At 47.3% G+C, this 19,295-nt stretch overlaps 1 pseudogene; it reads right to left on the bottom strand.

Annotated features, from left to right (window-relative positions):
* Positions 1-1,700: 1,700 nt before the first annotated feature.
* On the bottom strand, positions 1,701-3,973 carry LOC109883389 (DNA-directed RNA polymerases I, II, and III subunit RPABC4-like; annotated as a pseudogene).
* Between the last annotated feature and the right edge of the window lie 15,322 nt (positions 3,974-19,295).

Raw genomic sequence — 19,295 nt, 5'->3', positions numbered from 1 at the left:
GAGCTCCAGTGTACCCTGTTTCCATTGATCATCCTTGATGTTTCTACAACTTGATTGGATTCCACCTGTGGTAAATTACATTGATTGGGCATGATTTGGAAAGGCACACATCAGCGCAAAAACCAAGCCATGAGGTCGAAGGAATTGTCCGTAGAGCTCCGAGACATCTCTTCCTAGAGCTAGAGATCGAGGGAGAAGGACCTTGGTCAGGGAGGTGACCAAGAATCAGATGGTTATTCTGACAGAGCTCCAGAGTTCCTTTGTGGAGATGGGAGAACCTTCCAGAAGGACAACCATCTCTGTAGCTTTCCACCAATCAGGCCTTTATGGTAGAGTGGCCTGACGGAAGCTACTTAGTAAAAAGCACCTAGACTCCCAGACCATGAGAAACAAGATACTCTGGTCTGATGAAACCAAGATTGAACTATTTTGCCAAGCATCACTTGTGGAAGAAACCTGGCACCATCCCTAGCATGGTGGTGTTTTTCAGTGTCAGGGACTGGGAGACTAATCAGTATCAAGGGAAAGATGAACAGAACAAAGTACAGAGAGATCCTTGATGAAAACCTGCTCTAAGACCTCAGACTGGGGTGAAGGTTCACCTTCCAACAGGACAACAACCCTAAGCACATAGCCAAGACAATGCAGGAATGGCTTCGGGACGAGACTGAATGTCCTTGAGATGCATGTTTATCAATAACTGGAAAACCAGTCAATATTCAGGTCCCCAAGAAAGTAGACCTCTCTGTTTACATCACATACACTATCAAACATTTCACACATGATTTAGATACTGACTGTTTGCACTATAGCAACACCCCAAAAGAAAGGGCTTTAGATGTGCCAAGTGAACCTGCAACCACAACGCTTCAATAACACGACAAGATATTCTCTAAGCATTACAGGGATATGGCTCTGAATATATACAGCACCTCCCCTATAAACATTACAGGGATATGGCTCTGAATATATACAACACCTCCCCTATAAACATTACAGGGATATGGCTCTGAATATATACAGCACCTCCCCTATAAACATTACAGGGATATGGCTCTGAATATATACAGCACCTCCCCTATAAACATTACAGGGATATGGCTCTGAATATATACAGCACCTCCCCTATAAGCATTACAGGGATATGGCTCTGAATATATACAGCACCTCCCCTATAAGCATTACAGGGATATGGCTCTGAATATATAGCAGCACCTCTTCCTTAAATGCAATTCTCTCTCTTCTATGAATGTTATATCCTTGTATTGCTACTGCTGTATCATCAAATGAATTATCTAAGTGAGTCTCAGAAATGACTAATATATGAATGTTATCTTTTGTTAGCAAGTTATTGATTTGATTAACCTTATTTCTAAGGCTGCATATATTAATATGGGCTGTTTTCAGCCCTTTCCTGTGTAGCTTATCAGAGGTAGACATAATACTGAAAAGAGCAAACAAAGCAAGAGAAAAATATGTATTCAGCAGTCCATTAATCAGTTGGTGTGTGTGTGTGTGTGCTGCGGGGTTGAAGCTACGAACCCATAGGCTTGGCCCTCTCATCTCACAGCTTCCCAAGCCTGTCAAAGGTGGAATTTCTTAGAAAGAATAAAGAGTTAGTGACTTGTAAATCAAATTTATTTACACCCTAAAAACGAACATAATAAAAATGTGCCTAGCCAATGTTGTCGTCGTCAACTTCACCGGGCGTCAAACACAACCACTGGAGTCAGAGTCAAGGAATGTAGTTTTGGCTTGTGTGCGAATCGGAATGGCTCATAGGAGTAGGAGCCTACATCCTGTTTATGTTGCGTGAGGCAGCTTGAGCCCCTAGACAGGACGCTAGTCTATTTCAGGGCATTTTTCTATAATGTACACTAATGATTCCAGGGATTTGTCTGCCAAAGAAACCACTGGGCAGACCAGGCCGCCTAAGCGTTTCTTCGGCCGCCCAAGTCCAAACTGTAAGAAAAGTATTTATACACACTGAACAAAAATATAAAACATGTAAAGTGTTGGTATCATAAACTGAAGAAAATCACAGACATTTTTTTAATGCACAAAAAGCTAATTTCTCTCTAATTTTGTGCAAAAATGTGTTTACATCTCTGGTAGTGAGCATTTCTCCTTTGCCAAGATAATCCATCCACCTAACAGGTGTGGCATATCAAGAAGCTGATTAAGCAGTATGATCATTACACAGGTGCACCTTGTGCTGGCGACAATGAAAGACCACTTTAAAATGCACCATTTTGTCACAACACACTGCCACAGATGTCTCTAGCTTTGAGTGTGCAATTGGCATGCTAACTACAGGAATGTCAACCAGAGCTTTCGCCAGAGAATGTAATGTTCGATTCTCTACTCCAACATCGTTTTAGAGAGTTCGGCAGTACGTCCAACCGGCCTCACAAAAGCAGACCATGTGTAACCACGCCAGCCCAGAACCTCCACCTGCAGGATTGTATGAGGGTGGGGGGGCCCATATTTTTTTTGTACTATAATCTTTGAGAACTAACAATCAATCAAATCTAGACAGTAAGGAGAATTGTTAATTCATTTAAAAAAGTATTGATTTTGATAAGTTTGAGCAAAAGCACAGCCATGGCAAACTGCATAGAATTGCAGGAAATTCTCTTTAAAACTGCAATATTTTCTCTCAGCTTCATGGCAAAATGTGTAGAATAGCAGGAAATTAAACTTTACAACTGCAAAAATGTATATAGGCTCCATTGAAATTTGAATGGCAAGAAATTGGCTTTAAAAAATGCAATGAAACAAAAGATAAGGAGCTTCAAATTCTCTCAAATTCAGCCGCGCCAACCGTGCCCATTGCCAAACTCCCCACCTTTTTGATCATAAAACCCTGGATTCATTCCTAGAGGTTTCAGCACCTATTTAAAACCTTAATATATTTCAAAGGATACATCTCTTTGTTCTCTTCTTGTAAATGATTCTGTATCCACACTCTCTGCATCTGATTGGATCACGGGCTTTAATTTCATTTTCAGTGTGGCATTCTGTTAGGAGAAAAACATTTTAGCAGCTACTACATCACAGACATACTGGTAATCATTCTGTAAGGCAGGAGCTGCAGTAGTACATATACCTACGTGGGTGACTGGAAGCTGAAATGAGGTCCACACTACAGTCCAGTTGGTAGTAATGCACCTTAAAGTTGGGTGCCAACCGCCATATAAAGTCCAAAGAAAAAATCATTAGAAGCCTGGAGGACAGAATGCTAGAAACAAACTCCGTTTACCCTTTTATCTGTGGATTAATTGTCAGAGTAGAGGACCTTGTGCATTTCAGGTAAAATAACAACCCAATGTTTATTTCCCAGGACAAATGACCTAGCAACAGCAAACTAGCTAAATGGCCATGAATATTTATTGTGTATCGACCTGTCCCCAAATTAAAATAGTTGGTTAAGAGATTGTTTTGATATTTCAACCTGCACGTCCTGGTCGCATCTGGATTGGATGGACAAAATCAACATATTTGTGATGGCGCTAAGGAAGCACACACGTGCCCGATCTAGTCAGCATGTAAGGCAGGCGCTGCAGTAGTACATCAATCATGTAACTACATATGTAGATTCACCAACAACTACCTCATACACACATCTAAAGGGGTGAATGAGAATATGTACATAGGCAAGAATCCCTTTATGCTCCTCCTCACGTCCTTGCCCTTCCTCTGCCCTCTCTACCGCTGAACTGCCGCTAGCGTTGGAAACTGTTGCTCTCCTCAAACTTCCTTTCTGCCTCCATAGACCTCTCGCTCCCCTTCTAATCCCAAACTCAATTTCTCTCCCGCTTTCTTTTTCTCTTTCCTGCTCCATACTCGCTTCACTTTCTTCTCCATCCCCATCTCTGACCAATCACAGCACAGCCGTGCCGAACCGCCGCGACACGGAGTCTGATTGTTCGCTAGCCACAGCGTTCAGATTCTCCCTTACCTCTGTCACCATCCTACCGTGATCCGTGATTGGTTACAGTGCCTTGCGAAAGTATTCGGCCCCCTTGAACTTTGCGACCTTTTGCCACATTTCAGGCTTCAAACATAAAGATATAAAACTGTATTTTTTTGTGAAGAATCAACAACAAGTGGGACACAATCATGAAGTGGAACGACATTTATTGGATATTTCAAACTTTTTTAACAAATCAAAAACTGAAACATTGGGCGTGCAAAATTATTCAGCCCCTTTACTTTCAGTGCAGCAAACTCTCTCCAGAAGTTCAGTGAGGATCTCTGTTGACCTAAATGACTAATGATGATAAATACAATCCACCTGTGTGTAATCAAGTCTCCGTATAAATGCACCTGCACTGTGATAGTTTCAGAGGTCCGTTAAAAGCGCAGAGAGCATCATGAAGAACAAGGAGCACACCAGGCAGGTCCGAGATACTGTTGTGAAGAAGTTTAAAGCCGGATTTGGATACAAAAAGATTTCCCAAGCTTTAAACATCCCAAGGAGTACTGTGCAAGCGATAATATTGAAATGGAAGGAGTATCAGACCACTGCAAATCTACCAAGACCTGGCCGTCCCTCTAAACTTTCAGCTCATACAAGGAGAAGACTGATCAGAGATGCAGCCAAGAGGCCCATGATCACTCTGGATGAACTGCAGAGATCTACAGCTGAGGTGGGAGACTCTGTCCATAGGACAACAATCAGTCATATATTGCACAAATCTGGCCTTTATGGAAGAGTGGCAAGAAGAAAGCCATTTCTTAAAGATATCCATAAAAAGTGTCGTTTAGAGTTTGCCACAAGCCACCTGGGAGACACACCAAACATGTGGAAGAAGGTGCTCTGGTCAGATGAAACCAAAATTGAACTTTTTGGCAACAATGCAAAATGTTATGTTTGGCTTAAAAAGCAACACAGCTCATCACCCTGAACACACCATCCCCACTGTCAAACATGGTGGTGGCAGCATCATGGTTTGGGCCTGCTTTTCTTCAGCAGGGACAGGGAAGATAGTTAAAATTGATGGGAAGATGGATGGAGCCAAATACAGGACCATTTTGGAAGAAAACCTGATGGAGTCTGCAAAAGACCTGAGACTGGGGCGGAGATTTGTCTTCCAACAAGACAATGATCCAAAACATAAAGCAAAATCTACAATGGAATGGTTCAAAAATAAACATATCCAGGTGTTAGAATGGCCAAGTCAAAGTCCAGACCTGAATCCAATCGAGAATCTGTGGAAAGAACTGAAAACTGCTGTTCACAAATGCTCTCCATCCAACCTCACTGAGCTCGAGCTGTTTTGCAAGGAGGAATGGGGAAAAAATTCAGTCTCTCGATGTGCAAAACTGATAGAGACATACCCCAAGCGACTTACAGCTGTAATCGCAGCAAAAGGTGGCGCTACAAAGTATTAACTTAAGGGGGCTGAATCATTTTGCACGCCCAATTTTTCAGTTTTTGATTTGTTAAAAAAGTTTGAAATATCCAATAAATGTCGTTCCACTTCATGATTGTGTCCCACTTGTTGTTGATTCTTCAAAAAAAAATACAGTTTTATATCTTTATGTTTGAAGCCTGAAATGTGGCAAAAGGTCGCAAAGTTCAAGGGGGCCGAATACTTTCGCAAGGCACTGTACCTACTCCTCCATTGTAATTGGTCCATTATGGGTCGATGCTATCTGGAATCCTTGGGACGTCCCTACTCCACTGAAGTTGAAATTGAAAATGGTTAATTAAGGCAAGGGTTATGGTTAAGGTATATAATAGTCATATCTAGAAAAGCCAAAGTTCCAAAGTCTGGACCTAAAATTGTGTATAAGCCATCATACAAGAGGTTTTGCAATGATTCCTATGAATTCCAAAGATGTGGGGGGGAATGTTGGTCTGATGTATGTAACAAAGAACAACCTGACTCCACACTTGAAGCATTTATGAAACTGCTTCTTCCTGTTACTGATGGGCATGCACCCATCAAGAAACTGACTGTTCGAACAGCCAAATCCCCATGGATAGATGATGAATGGAAAAACCATATGGTTGAGAAGGATGAGGCTAAGAGAATAGTAAATGAGTCTGACAACACAGCAGACTGGCAAACATGCAGTCAATAGAGAAATCACGTAACTAAACAAAAAGAAGAAGAAACTGTGGAACAAAGATACATATAAAGAACGATGATAAAAAGCAAACTCGGCTCTTTCCTTCATTGAGGCAGATGGCTTGTTTATAACACGGGGTGCAGTGGTCTAAGACACTGCGTTGAGGCAGATGGCTTGTTTATAACACGGGGTGCAGTGGTCTAAGACACTGCGTTGAGGCAGATGGCTTGTTTATAACACGGGGTGCAGTGGTCTAAGACACTGCATTGAGGCAGATGGCTTGTTTATAACACGGGGTGCAGTGGTCTAAGACACTGCATTGAGGCAGATGGCTTGTTTATAACACGGGGTGCAGTGGTCTAAGACACTGCGTTGAGGCAGATGGCTTGTTTATAACACGGGGTGCAGTGGTCTAAGACACTGCATTGAGGCAGATGGCTTGTTTATAACACGGGGTGCAGTGGTCTAAGACACTGCATTGAGGCAGATGGCTTGTTTATAACACGGGGTGCAGTGGTCTAAGACACTGCGTTGAGGCAGATGGCTTGTTTATAACATGGGGTGCAGTGGTCTAAGACACTGCGTTGAGGCAGATGGCTTGTTTATAACACGGGGTGCAGTGGTCTAAGACACTGCATTGAGGCAGATGGCTTGTTTATAACACGGGGTGCAGTGGTCTAAGACACTGCATTGAGGCAGATGGCTTGTTTATAACACGGGGTGCAGTGGTCTAAGACACTGCATTGAGGCAGATTGCTTGTTTATAACACGGGGTGCAGTGGTCTAAGACACTGCATTGAGGCAGATGGCTTGTTTATAACACGGGGTGCAGTGGTCTAAGACACTGCATTGAGGCAGATGGCTTGTTTATAACACGGGGTGCAGTGGTCTAAGACACTGCGTTGAGGCAGATGGCTTGTTTATAACACGGGGTGCCCGAGTGGTGCAGTGGTCTAAGACACTGCGTTGAGGCAGATGGCTTGTTTATAACACGGGGTGCCCGAGTGGTGGAGTGGTCTAAGACACTGCGTTGAGGCAGATGGCTTGTTTATAACACGGGGTGCCCGAGTGGTGCAGTGGTCTAAGACACTGCATTGAGGCAGATGGCTTGTTTATAACACGGGGTGCAGTGGTCTAAGACACTGCATTGAGGCAGATGGCTTGTTTATAACACGGGGTGCAGTGGTCTAAGACACTGCATTGAGGCAGATGGCTTGTTTATAACACGGGGTGCAGTGGTCTAAGACACTGCGTTGAGGCAGATGGCTTGTTTATAACACGGGGTGCAGTGGTCTAAGACACTGCATTGAGGCAGATGGCTTGTTTATAACACGGGGTGCAGTGGTCTAAGACACTGCGTTGAGGCAGATGGCTTGTTTATAACACGGGGTGCAGTGGTCTAAGACACTGCATTGAGGCAGATGGCTTGTTTATAACACGGGGTGCAGTGGTCTAAGACACTGCGTTGAGGCAGATGGCTTGTTTATAACACGGGGTGCAGTGGTCTAAGACACTGCATTGAGGCAGATGGCTTGTTTATAACACGGGGTGCAGTGGTCTAAGACACTGCATTGAGGCAGATGGCTTGTTTATAACACGGGGTGCCCGAGTGGTGCAGTGGTCTAAGACACTGCGTTGAGGCAGATGGCTTGTTTATAACACGGGGTGCCCGAGTGGTGCAGTGGTCTAAGACACTGCGTTGAGGCAGATGGCTTGTTTATAACACGGGGTGCCCGAGTGGTGCAGTGGTCTAAGACACTGCGTTGAGGCAGATGGCTTGTTTATAACACGGGGTGCCCGAGTGGTGCAGTGGTCTAAGACACTGCGTTGAGGCAGATGGCTTGTTTATAACACGGGGTGCCCGAGTGGTGCAGTGGTCTAAGACACTGCGTTGAGGCAGATGGCTTGTTTATAACACGGGGTGCCCGAGTGGTGCAGTGGTCTAAGACACTGCGTTGAGGCAGATGGCTTGTTTATAACACGGGGTGCCCGAGTGGTGCAGCGGTCTAAGACACTGCGTTGAGGCAGATGGCTTGTTTATAACACGGGGTGCCCGAGTGGTGCAGCGGTCTAAGACACTGCGTTGAGGCAGATGGCTTGTTTATAACACGGGGTGCCCGAGTGGTGCAGTGGTCTAAGACACTGCATTGAGGCAGATGGCTTGTTTATAACACGGGGTGCCCGAGTGGTGCAGTGGTCTAAGACACTGCATTGAGGCAGATGGCTTGTTTATAACACGGGGTGCCCGAGTGGTGCAGTGGTCTAAGACACTGCGTTGAGGCAGATGGCTTGTTTATAACACGGGGTGCCCGAGTGGTGCAGTGGTCTAAGACACTGCATTGAGGCAGATGGCTTGTTTATAACACGGGGTGCAGTGGTCTAAGACACTGCATTGAGGCAGATGGCTTGTTTATAACACGGGGTGCCTGAGTGGTGCAGTGGTCTAAGACACTGCGTTGAGGCAGATGGCTTGTTTATAACACGGGGTGCCCGAGTGGTGCAGTGGTCTAAGACACTGCGTTGAGGCAGATGGCTTGTTTATAACACGGGGTGCAGTGGTCTAAGACACTGCATTGAGGCAGATGGCTTGTTTATAACACGGGGTGCCCGAGTGGTGCAGTGGTCTAAGACACTGCGTTGAGGCAGATGGCTTGTTTATAACACGGGGTGCCCGAGTGGTGCAGTGGTCTAAGACACTGCATTGAGGCAGATGGCTTGTTTATAACACGGGGTGCAGTGGTCTAAGACACTGCATTGAGGCAGATGGCTTGTTTATAACACGGGGTGCCTGAGTGGTGCAGTGGTCTAAGACACTGCGTTGAGGCAGATGGCTTGTTTATAACACGGGGTGCCCGAGTGGTGCAGTGGTCTAAGACACTGCGTTGAGGCAGATGGCTTGTTTATAACACGGGGTGCCCGAGTGGTGCAGTGGTCTAAGACACTGCATTGAGGCAGATGGCTTGTTTATAACACGGGGTGCCCGAGTGGTGCAGTGGTCTAAGACACTGCATTGAGGCAGATGGCTTGTTTATAACACGGGGTGCAGTGGTCTAAGACACTGCATTGAGGCAGATGGCTTGTTTATAACACGGGGTGCCTGAGTGGTGCAGTGGTCTAAGACACTGCGTTGAGGCAGATGGCTTGTTTATAACACGGGGTGCCCGAGTGGTGCAGTGGTCTAAGACACTGCGTTGAGGCAGATGGCTTGTTTATAACACGGGGTGCAGTGGTGTAAGACACTGCATTGAGGAAGATGGCTTGTTTATAACACGGGGTGCCCGAGTGGTGCAGTGGTCTAAGACACTGCGTTGAGGCAGATGGCTTGTTTATAACACGGGGTGCCCGAGTGGTGCAGTGGTCTAAGACACTGCATTGAGGCAGATGGCTTGTTTATAACACGGGGTGCCCGAGTGGTGCAGTGGTCTAAGACACTGCATATTTGGCAGATGGCTTGTTTATAACACGGGGTGCCCGAGTGGTGCAGTGGTCTAAGACACTGCGTTGAGGCAGATGGCTTGTTTATAACACGGGGTGCCCGAGTGGTGCAGTGGTCTAAGACACTGCGTTGAGGCAGATGGCTTGTTTATAACACGGGGTGCCCGAGTGGTGCAGTGGTCTAAGACACTGCATTGAGGCAGATGGCTTGTTTATAACACGGGGTGCAGTGGTCTAAGACACTGCGTTGAGGCAGATGGCTTGTTTATAACACGGGGTGCAGTGGTCTAAGACACTGCATTGAGGCAGATGGCTTGTTTATAACACGGGGTGCAGTGGTCTAAGACACTGCATTGAGGCAGATGGCTTGTTTATAACACGGGGTGCAGTGGTCTAAGACACTGCATTGAGGCAGATGGCTTGTTTATAACACGGGGTGCAGTGGTCTAAGACACTGCATTGAGGCAGATGGCTTGTTTATAACACGGGGTGCCCAAGTGGTGCAGTGGTCTAAGACACTGCATTGAGGCAGATGGCTTGTTTATAACACGGGGTGCCCGAGTGGTGCAGTGGTCTAAGACACTGCATTGAGGCAGATGGCTTGTTTATAACACGGGGTGCCCGAGTGGTGCAGTGGTCTAAGACACTGCGTTGAGGCAGATGGCTTGTTTATAACACGGGGTGCCCGAGTGGTGCAGTGGTCTAAGACACTGCGTTGAGGCAGATGGCTTGTTTATAACACGGGGTGCCCGAGTGGTGCAGTGGTCTAAGACACTGCGTTGAGGCAGATGGCTTGTTTATAACACGGGGTGCCTGAGTGGTGCAGCGGTCTAAGACACTGCGTTGAGGCAGATGGCTTGTTTATAACACGGGGTGCCCGAGTGGTGCAGCGGTCTAAGACACTGCGTTGAGGCAGATGGCTTGTTTATAACACGGGGTGCCCGAGTGGTGCAGCGGTCTAAGACACTGCGTTGAGGCAGATGGCTTGTTTATAACACGGGGTGCCCGAGTGGTGCAGCGGTCTAAGACACTGCGTTGAGGCAGATGGCTTGTTTATAACACGGGGTGCCCGAGTGGTGCAGTGGTCTAAGACACTGCATTGAGGCAGATGGCTTGTTTATAACACGGGGTGCCCGAGTGGTGCAGTGGTCTAAGACACTGCATTGAGGCAGATGGCTTGTTTATAACACGGGGTGCCCGAGTGGTGCAGTGGTCTAAGACACTGCGTTGAGGCAGATGGCTTGTTTATAACACGGGGTGCCCGAGTGGTGCAGTGGTCTAAGACACTGCATTGAGGCAGATGGCTTGTTTATAACACGGGGTGCAGTGGTCTAAGACACTGCATTGAGGCAGATGGCTTGTTTATAACACGGGGTGCCTGAGTGGTGCAGTGGTCTAAGACACTGCGTTGAGGCAGATGGCTTGTTTATAACACGGGGTGCCCGAGTGGTGCAGTGGTCTAAGACACTGCGTTGAGGCAGATGGCTTGTTTATAACACGGGGTGCAGTGGTCTAAGACACTGCATTGAGGCAGATGGCTTGTTTATAACACGGGGTGCCCGAGTGGTGCAGTGGTCTAAGACACTGCGTTGAGGCAGATGGCTTGTTTATAACACGGGGTGCCCGAGTGGTGCAGTGGTCTAAGACACTGCATTGAGGCAGATGGCTTGTTTATAACACGGGGTGCAGTGGTCTAAGACACTGCATTGAGGCAGATGGCTTGTTTATAACACGGGGTGCCTGAGTGGTGCAGTGGTCTAAGACACTGCGTTGAGGCAGATGATTTGTTTATAACACGGGGTGCCCGAGTGGTGCAGTGGTCTAAGACACTGCGTTGAGGCAGATGGCTTGTTTATAACACGGGGTGCAGTGGTCTAAGACACTGCATTGAGGCAGATGGCTTGTTTATAACACGGGGTGCCCGAGTGGTGCAGTGGTCTAAGACACTGCGTTGAGGCAGATGGCTTGTTTATAACACGGGGTGCCCGAGTGGTGCAGTGGTCTAAGACACTGCATTGAGGCAGATGGCTTGTTTATAACACGGGGTGCCCGAGTGGTGCAGTGGTCTAAGACACTGCATTGAGGCAGATGGCTTGTTTATAACACGGGGTGCAGTGGTCTAAGACACTGCATTGAGGCAGATGGCTTGTTTATAACACGGGGTGCCTGAGTGGTGCAGTGGTCTAAGACACTGCGTTGAGGCAGATGGCTTGTTTATAACACGGGGTGCCCGAGTGGTGCAGTGGTCTAAGACACTGCATTGAGGCAGATGGCTTGTTTATAACACGGGGTGCAGTGGTGTAAGACACTGCATTGAGGAAGATGGCTTGTTTATAACACGGGGTGCCCGAGTGGTGCAGTGGTCTAAGACACTGCGTTGAGGCAGATGGCTTGTTTATAACACGGGGTGCCCGAGTGGTGCAGTGGTCTAAGACACTGCGTTGAGGCAGATGGCTTGTTTATAACACGGGGTGCCCGAGTGGTGCAGTGGTCTAAGACACTGCATATTTGGCAGATGGCTTGTTTATAACACGGGGTGCCCGAGTGGTGCAGTGGTCTAAGACACTGGGTTGAGGCAGATGGCTTGTTTATAACACGGGGTGCCCGAGTGGTGCAGTGGTCTAAGACACTGCGTTGAGGCAGATGGCTTGTTTATAACACGGGGTGCCCGAGTGGTGCAGTGGTCTAAGACACTGCATTGAGGCAGATGGCTTGTTTATAACACGGGGTGCCCGAGTGGTGCAGTGGTCTAAGACACTGTGTTGAGGCAGATGGCTTGTTTATAACACGGGGTGCCCGAGTGGTGCAGTGGTCTAAGACACTGCGTTGAGGCAGATGGCTTGTTTATAACACGGGGTGCCCGAGTGGTGCAGTGGTCTAAGACACTGCGTTGAGGCAGATGGCTTGTTTATAACACGGGGTGCAGTGGTCTAAGACACTGCATTGAGGCAGATGGCTTGTTTATAACACGGGGTGCCCCAGTGGTGCAGTGGTCTAAGACACTGCGTTGAGGCAGATGGCTTGTTTATAACACGGGGTGCAGTGGTCTAAGACACTGCATTGAGGCAGATGGCTTGTTTATAACACGGGGTGCCCCAGTGGTGCAGTGGTCTAAGACACTGCATTGAGGCAGATGGCTTGTTTATAACACGGGGTGCCCGAGTGGTGCAGTGGTCTAAGACACTGCATTGAGGCAGATGGCTTGTTTATAACACGGGGTGCCCGAGTGGTGCAGTGGTCTAAGACACTGCATTGAGGCAGATGGCTTGTTTATAACACGGGGTGCCCGAGTGGTGCAGTGGTCTAAGACACTGCATTGAGGCAGATGGCTTGTTTATAACACGGGGTGCCCGAGTGGTGCAGTGGTCTAAGACACTGCATTGAGGCAGATGGCTTGTTTATAACACGGGGTGCCCGAGTGGTGCAGTGGTCTAAGACACTGCATTGAGGCAGATGGCTTGTTTATAACACGGGGTGCCCGAGTGGTGCAGTGGTCTAAGACACTGCGTTGAGGCAGATGGCTTGTTTATAACATGGGGTGCCCGAGTGGTGCAGTGGTCTAAGACACTGCATTGAGGCAGATGGCTCGTTTATAACACGGGGTGCCCGAGTGGTGCAGTGGTCTAAGACACTGCATTGAGGCAGATGGCTTGTTTATAACACGGGGTGCCCGAGTGGTGCAGTGGTCTAAGACACTGCATTGAGGCAGATGGCTTGTTTATAACACGGGGTGCCCGAGTGGTGCAGTGGTCTAAGACACTGCATTGAGGCAGATGGCTTGTTTATAACACGGGGTGCCCGAGTGGTGCAGTGGTCTAAGACACTGCATTGAGGCAGATGTCTTGTTTATAACACGGGGTGCCCGAGTGGTGCAGTGGTCTAAGACACTGCATTGAGGCAGATGGCTCGTTTATAACACGGGGTGCCCGAGTGGTGCAGTGGTCTAAGACACTGCGTTGAGGCAGATGGCTTGTTTATAACACGGGGTGCCCGAGTGGTGCAGTGGTCTAAGACACTGCGTTGAGGCAGATGGCTTGTTTATAACACGGGGTGCCCGAGTGGTGCAGTGGTCTAAGACACTGCGTTGAGGCAGATGGCTTGTTTATAACACGGGGTGCCCGAGTGGTGCAGTGGTCTAAGACACTGCATTGAGGCAGATGGCTTGTTTATAACACGGGGTGCCCGAGTGGTGCAGTGGTCTAAGACACTGCATTGAGGCAGATGGCTTGTTTATAACACGGGGTGCCCGAGTGGTGCAGTGGTCTAAGACACTGCATTGAGGCAGATGGCTTGTTTATAACACGGGGTGCCCGAGTGGTGCAGTGGTCTAAGACACTGCGTTGAGGCAGATGGCTTGTTTATAACACGGGGTGCCCGAGTGGTGCAGTGGTCTAAGACACTGCATTGAGGCAGATGGCTCGTTTATAACACGGGGTGCCCGAGTGGTGCAGTGGTCTAAGACACTGCATTGAGGCAGATGGCTTGTTTATAACACGGGGTGCCCGAGTGGTGCAGTGGTCTAAGACACTGCATTGAGGCAGATGGCTTGTTTATAACACGGGGTGCCCGAGTGGTGCAGTGGTCTAAGACACTGCATTGAGGCAGATGGCTTGTTTATAACACGGGGTGCCCGAGTGGTGCAGTGGTCTAAGACACTGCATTGAGGCAGATGGCTTGTTTATAACACGGGGTGCCCGAGTGGTGCAGTGGTCTAAGACACTGCATTGAGGCAGATGGCTTGTTTATAACACGGGGTGCCCGAGTGGTGCAGTGGTCTAAGACACTGCATTGAGGCAGATGGCTTGTTTATAACACGGGGTGCCCGAGTGGTGCAGTGGTCTAAGACACTGCGTTGAGGCAGATGGCTTGTTTATAACACGGGGTGCCCGAGTGGTGCAGTGGTCTAAGACACTGCGTTGAGGCAGATGGCTTGTTTATAACACGGGGTGCCCGAGTGGTGCAGTGGTCTAAGACACTGCGTTGAGGCAGATGGCTTGTTTATAACACGGGGTGCCCGAGTGGTGCAGTGGTCTAAGACACTGCGTTGAGGCAGATGGCTTGTTTATAACACGGGGTGCCCGAGTGGTGCAGTGGTCTAAGACACTGCATTGAGGCAGATGGCTTGTTTATAACACGGGGTGCCCGAGTGGTGCAGTGGTCTAAGACACTGCATTGAGGCAGATGGCTTGTTTATAACACGGGGTGCCCGAGTGGTGCAGTGGTCTAAGACACTGCATTGAGGCAGATGGCTTGTTTATAACACGGGGTGCCCGAGTGGTGCAGTGGTCTAAGACACTGCATTGAGGCAGATGGCTTGTTTATAACACGGGGTGCCCGAGTGGTGCAGTGGTCTAAGACACTGCGTTGAGGCAGATGGCTTGTTTATAACACGGGGTGCCCGAGTGGTGCAGTGGTCTAAGACACTGCGTTGAGGCAGATGGCTTGTTTATAACACGGGGTGCCCGAGTGGTGCAGTGGTCTAAGACACTGCGTTGAGGCAGATGGCTTGTTTATAACACGGGGTGCCCGAGTGGTGCAGTGGTCTAAGACACTGCGTTGAGGCAGATGGCTTGTTTATAACACGGGGTGCCCGAGTGGTGCAGTGGTCTAAGACACTGCATTGAGGCAGATGGCTTGTTTATAACACGGGGTGCCCGAGTGGTGCAGTGGTCTAAGACACTGCGTTGAGGCAGATGGCTTGTTTATAACACGGGGTGCCCGAGTGGTGCAGTGGTCTAAGACACTGCGTTGAGGCAGATGGCTTGTTTATAACACGGGGTGCCCGAGTGGTGCAGTGGTCTAAGACACTGCGTTGAGGCAGATGGCTTGTTTATAACACGGGGTGCCCGAGTGGTGCAGTGGTCTAAGACACTGCATTGAGGCAGATGGCTTGTTTATAACACGGGGTGCCTGAGTGGTGCAGTGGTCTAAGACACTGCATTGAGGCAGATGGCTTGTTTATAACACGAGGTGCCCGAGTGGTGCAGTGTTCTAAGACACTGCATTTCAATGCAAGAAAAGTCACAGCAGTCCCTGTTTCGAATCCAGGCTGCATCACATCCGGCTGTGATTGGGAGTCACATAGAGTGGCGCACAATTGGCCCAGGATATTGGCCGTCAATGTAAATAAGAATTTTTTCTTAACTGACTTGCCTAGTTAAATTATTATTATTTTAATAACAAAACCCTTTGATATTTCCAATCACTTTAATAACTTTTTTGTTGACGAGATTAGCAAACTTAGGTATGACATACAAACAACAAATGCTGAGCCTTCATATTTATGCATATCGGACCAAATCATTCTAGACACGCACTGTAGTTTTGAGTTCCACAAAGTGGGTGTGGAAGAGGTGAAACCATTGTTGCTGTCTATAAATAAGGACAACCCACCTAGTACCGGCAACCTGGATGGTCAATTACTGAGGTTGGTAGAGGAATACATTATGACTCCTGTTTGCCACATCTTCAATTTAAGTCTAGAAGACGGTGTGTGTCCTCAGATATGGAGGGAGTCAAAGGTCATTCAGCTATCCAAGAATAGCAGAGCACCCTTTAATGGTTCAAAGAGCCGACCAATCAGCCTGTTGCTGGTGCATCGCAAACTTTTATAATTTTTTTTTTTTTTACCAAATTCAAAGTTATTTTACAGAAAACAAATTAACAACAGACTTTAAGCTTATAGGGAAGGGCACTCAACATGCTTAGCACTGACACAAATGACTGATGATTGGCTGAAATAAATTGATAGTAAGAAGATTGTGGGAGCCAGTTTTGTTAGACTTCAGTGCAGTTTTCGATATCATTGATCATAACCTATTGCTGATTGAGAGTTACCTATCTAAGAGAACACAGAGGTTTTTTCTTTAATGGAAGCCTCTCTAATGCAAATTCAATTGAGTGTGGTGTACTGCAGGGCAGCTGGCTAGTGCCATCATTGTTTTCTGTTTTTACCAATGATCTTCCACTGACCTTGAATAAAGCCTGTGTGTCTGTGTACCCTGATGACTTGACAGTATATACGTTGGCTATAACAGTCAAATAAATAAATGATACTGTTAACACAGAGCTCCAGTCAGTTATAGAATGGGTAACACAGAGCTCCAGTCAGTTATAGAATGGGTAACACAGAGCTCCAGTCAGTTATAGAATGGGTAACACAGAGCTCCAGTCAGTTATAGAATGGGTAACACAGAGCTCCAGTCAGTTATAGAATGGGTAACACAGATCTCCAGTCAGTTATAGAATGGGTAACTAGCAATAGGCTTAACACAGAGCTCCAGTCAGTTATAGAATAGGTAACACAGATCTCCAGTCAGTTATAGAATGGGTAACACAGAGCTCCAGTCAGTTATAGAATGGGTAACTAGCAATAGGCTTAACACAGAGCTCCAGTCAGTTATAGAATGGGTAACACAGATCTCCAGTCAGTTATAGAATGGGTAACACAGAGCTCCAGTCAGTTATAGAATGGGTAACTAGCAATAGGCTTAACACAGAGCTCCAGTCAGTTATAGAATGGGTAACACAGATCTCCAGTCAGTTATAGAATGGGTAACACAGAGCTCCAGTCAATTATAGAATGGGTAACTAGCAATAGGCTTAACACAGAGCTCCAGTCAGTTATAGAATGGGTAACTAGCAATAGGCTTAACACAGAGCTCTTTGTGCGAGGTATTGATGTGTTGACTGCATCACTATTGGTCTTTGTGTGAGGTATTGATGTGTTGACTGCATCACTATTGGTCTTTGTGCGAGGTATTGATGTGTTGACTGCATCACTATTGGTCTTTGTGCGAGGTATTGATGTGTTGAAGGTACTGAACTGTCTGTTCAAGCAGTTGGCAAGCAGTTCAGACTCTCATCGGTACAACACAAGACATGAAACCAGAGGTCTCTTCACAGTACCCAGGTCCAGAACAGAGTCTGGGAAATGCACAGTATTAAATAGAGCTTTGACTACATGGAATTCTCTGCCATCCCAGGTAACTCTGTATTATGTAGGTGGTTGGCCAGAACGAGCCGTGGCTTGTGTGAGCTGGAATGGCTCATAGGGCAGGAGTCATCTCCTGTTTCTGAAGTGTGAGACAGAGGCAGGAGATAATGTAGTGTTATGTAGTATTATGTAGTGCTATGTTATTATATATTATATTTGTTGTGTTTTGTTTCCTGTTTGGCAGCGGCTAATTGGGGATCCCAATAAATACTACTAATAAGGTTAGGGTAGGAGTTAAGGTTATGTTTAAAGACAATTTATGCTTGCTCTGGAATGTGAACCTGAGGCTCACTAAAAGAGGGTGTGACTGTCACGATCATCATGGGAAGAAGTGGACCAAAGCGGTGGTACGTGTTCACTCTATTTATTTATTAATGAACACCGACAACAACAAAACAAATATGAACGTGACGTTCTGCAGGGAAAAATAACAACCAATGTAAAAATAAGATCCCACAAATGAAAGAGGGGACAACGATAGACAGCTGCCCCTGATTGAGAATCATACCCGGCCAAAACAACGAAATAGAAAGCATAGACTTCCCACCCGAGTCACACCCTGACCTAACAAACATAGAGAAAATAGTATCTCTAAGGTCAGGGCGTGACAGTGACGCAATTGCAGAGCCTCTGTAGACTTGCAGAGGCCAAATTGAGCTCCGTAACGCATCACCGTACGCCTCCCAAATTTTTAACAATGAGGAGGGCTCCTTATAGTTCCACATTGACATAATTGGTAGGTGGGGGTGGGATGTCCTGTATAGACACAAACTCACTTCCTTGACAACAGCTCCGCTCCGCAAAGCTCAAGAAGTATGAATGCCCTGACTTCTGCAGAGGCCGTATCACAGAAAATGCTGTATGGCCACTGCAGATGACGGATTGACCATACAGAGCATTTGTTTAGGGTAGGGATGTCCCAAGGATCCCAGATAGCACTAACCTTCCATCATGCTTGGCTATTGCTGCTTTATTTGAATTATTGGACAACGGAGTCAATGTGCAGGGGCAACGGTTAGTCAATGTGCAGGGGCAACGGTTAGTCAATGTGCAGGGGCAACGGTTAGTCAAGGTAATTGAGGTAATATGTACATGTAGGTTGAGTTATTAAAGTGACTATGCATAGATAATAACAGAAAGTAGCAGTGGCGTAAAAGAGGGGGTGGGAAATGCAAACAGTCAGGGTAGCCATTGGATTAGATGTTCAGGAGTCTTATGGCTTTGGGGTAGAAGCTATTTAGAAGCCTCTCGGACGTAGACTTGTCGCTCCGGTACCGCTTGACGTGTGGTTGCAGAGAGAACAGTCTATGACTAGGGTGGCTGAAGTCTTTGACAATTTTTAGGGCCTTCCTCTGACACCACTTGGTATAGAGGTCCTGGATAGCAGGAAGCTTGGCCCTGGGGATGTACTGGGCCGTACGCACTATCCTCTGTAATGCCTTGCGGTCGGAGTCCGAGCAGTTGCCATACCAGGCAGTAACGCAACCGGTCACGATGCTCTCGATGGTGCAGCTGTAGAAACTTTTGAGGAACTGAGGACACATGCCAAATCTTTTCTTTTCCTGTTTGATGGTTTGTCAGAGGGCATAGTGGGATTTCTTATAAGCTTCCGGGTTAGAGTCTTGCTCCTTGAAAGTGGCAACTCTAGCCTTTAGCTCAGTGAGGATGTTGCCTGTAATCTATGGCTTCTGGTTGGGGTATGTACGTACGGTCACTGTGGGGACGACGTCATCGATGCGCTTATTGATGAAGCAAATGACTGATGTGGTGTACTCCTCAATGC

Source organism: Oncorhynchus kisutch, linkage group LG14 (genome assembly GCF_002021735.2).
Source record: "Oncorhynchus kisutch isolate 150728-3 linkage group LG14, Okis_V2, whole genome shotgun sequence".
NCBI classification, from domain to species: Eukaryota; Metazoa; Chordata; class Actinopteri; order Salmoniformes; family Salmonidae; genus Oncorhynchus; species Oncorhynchus kisutch.
Note: the sequence above shows the minus strand (reverse complement) of the source record. Positions and strands in the feature narration are given on the sequence as shown.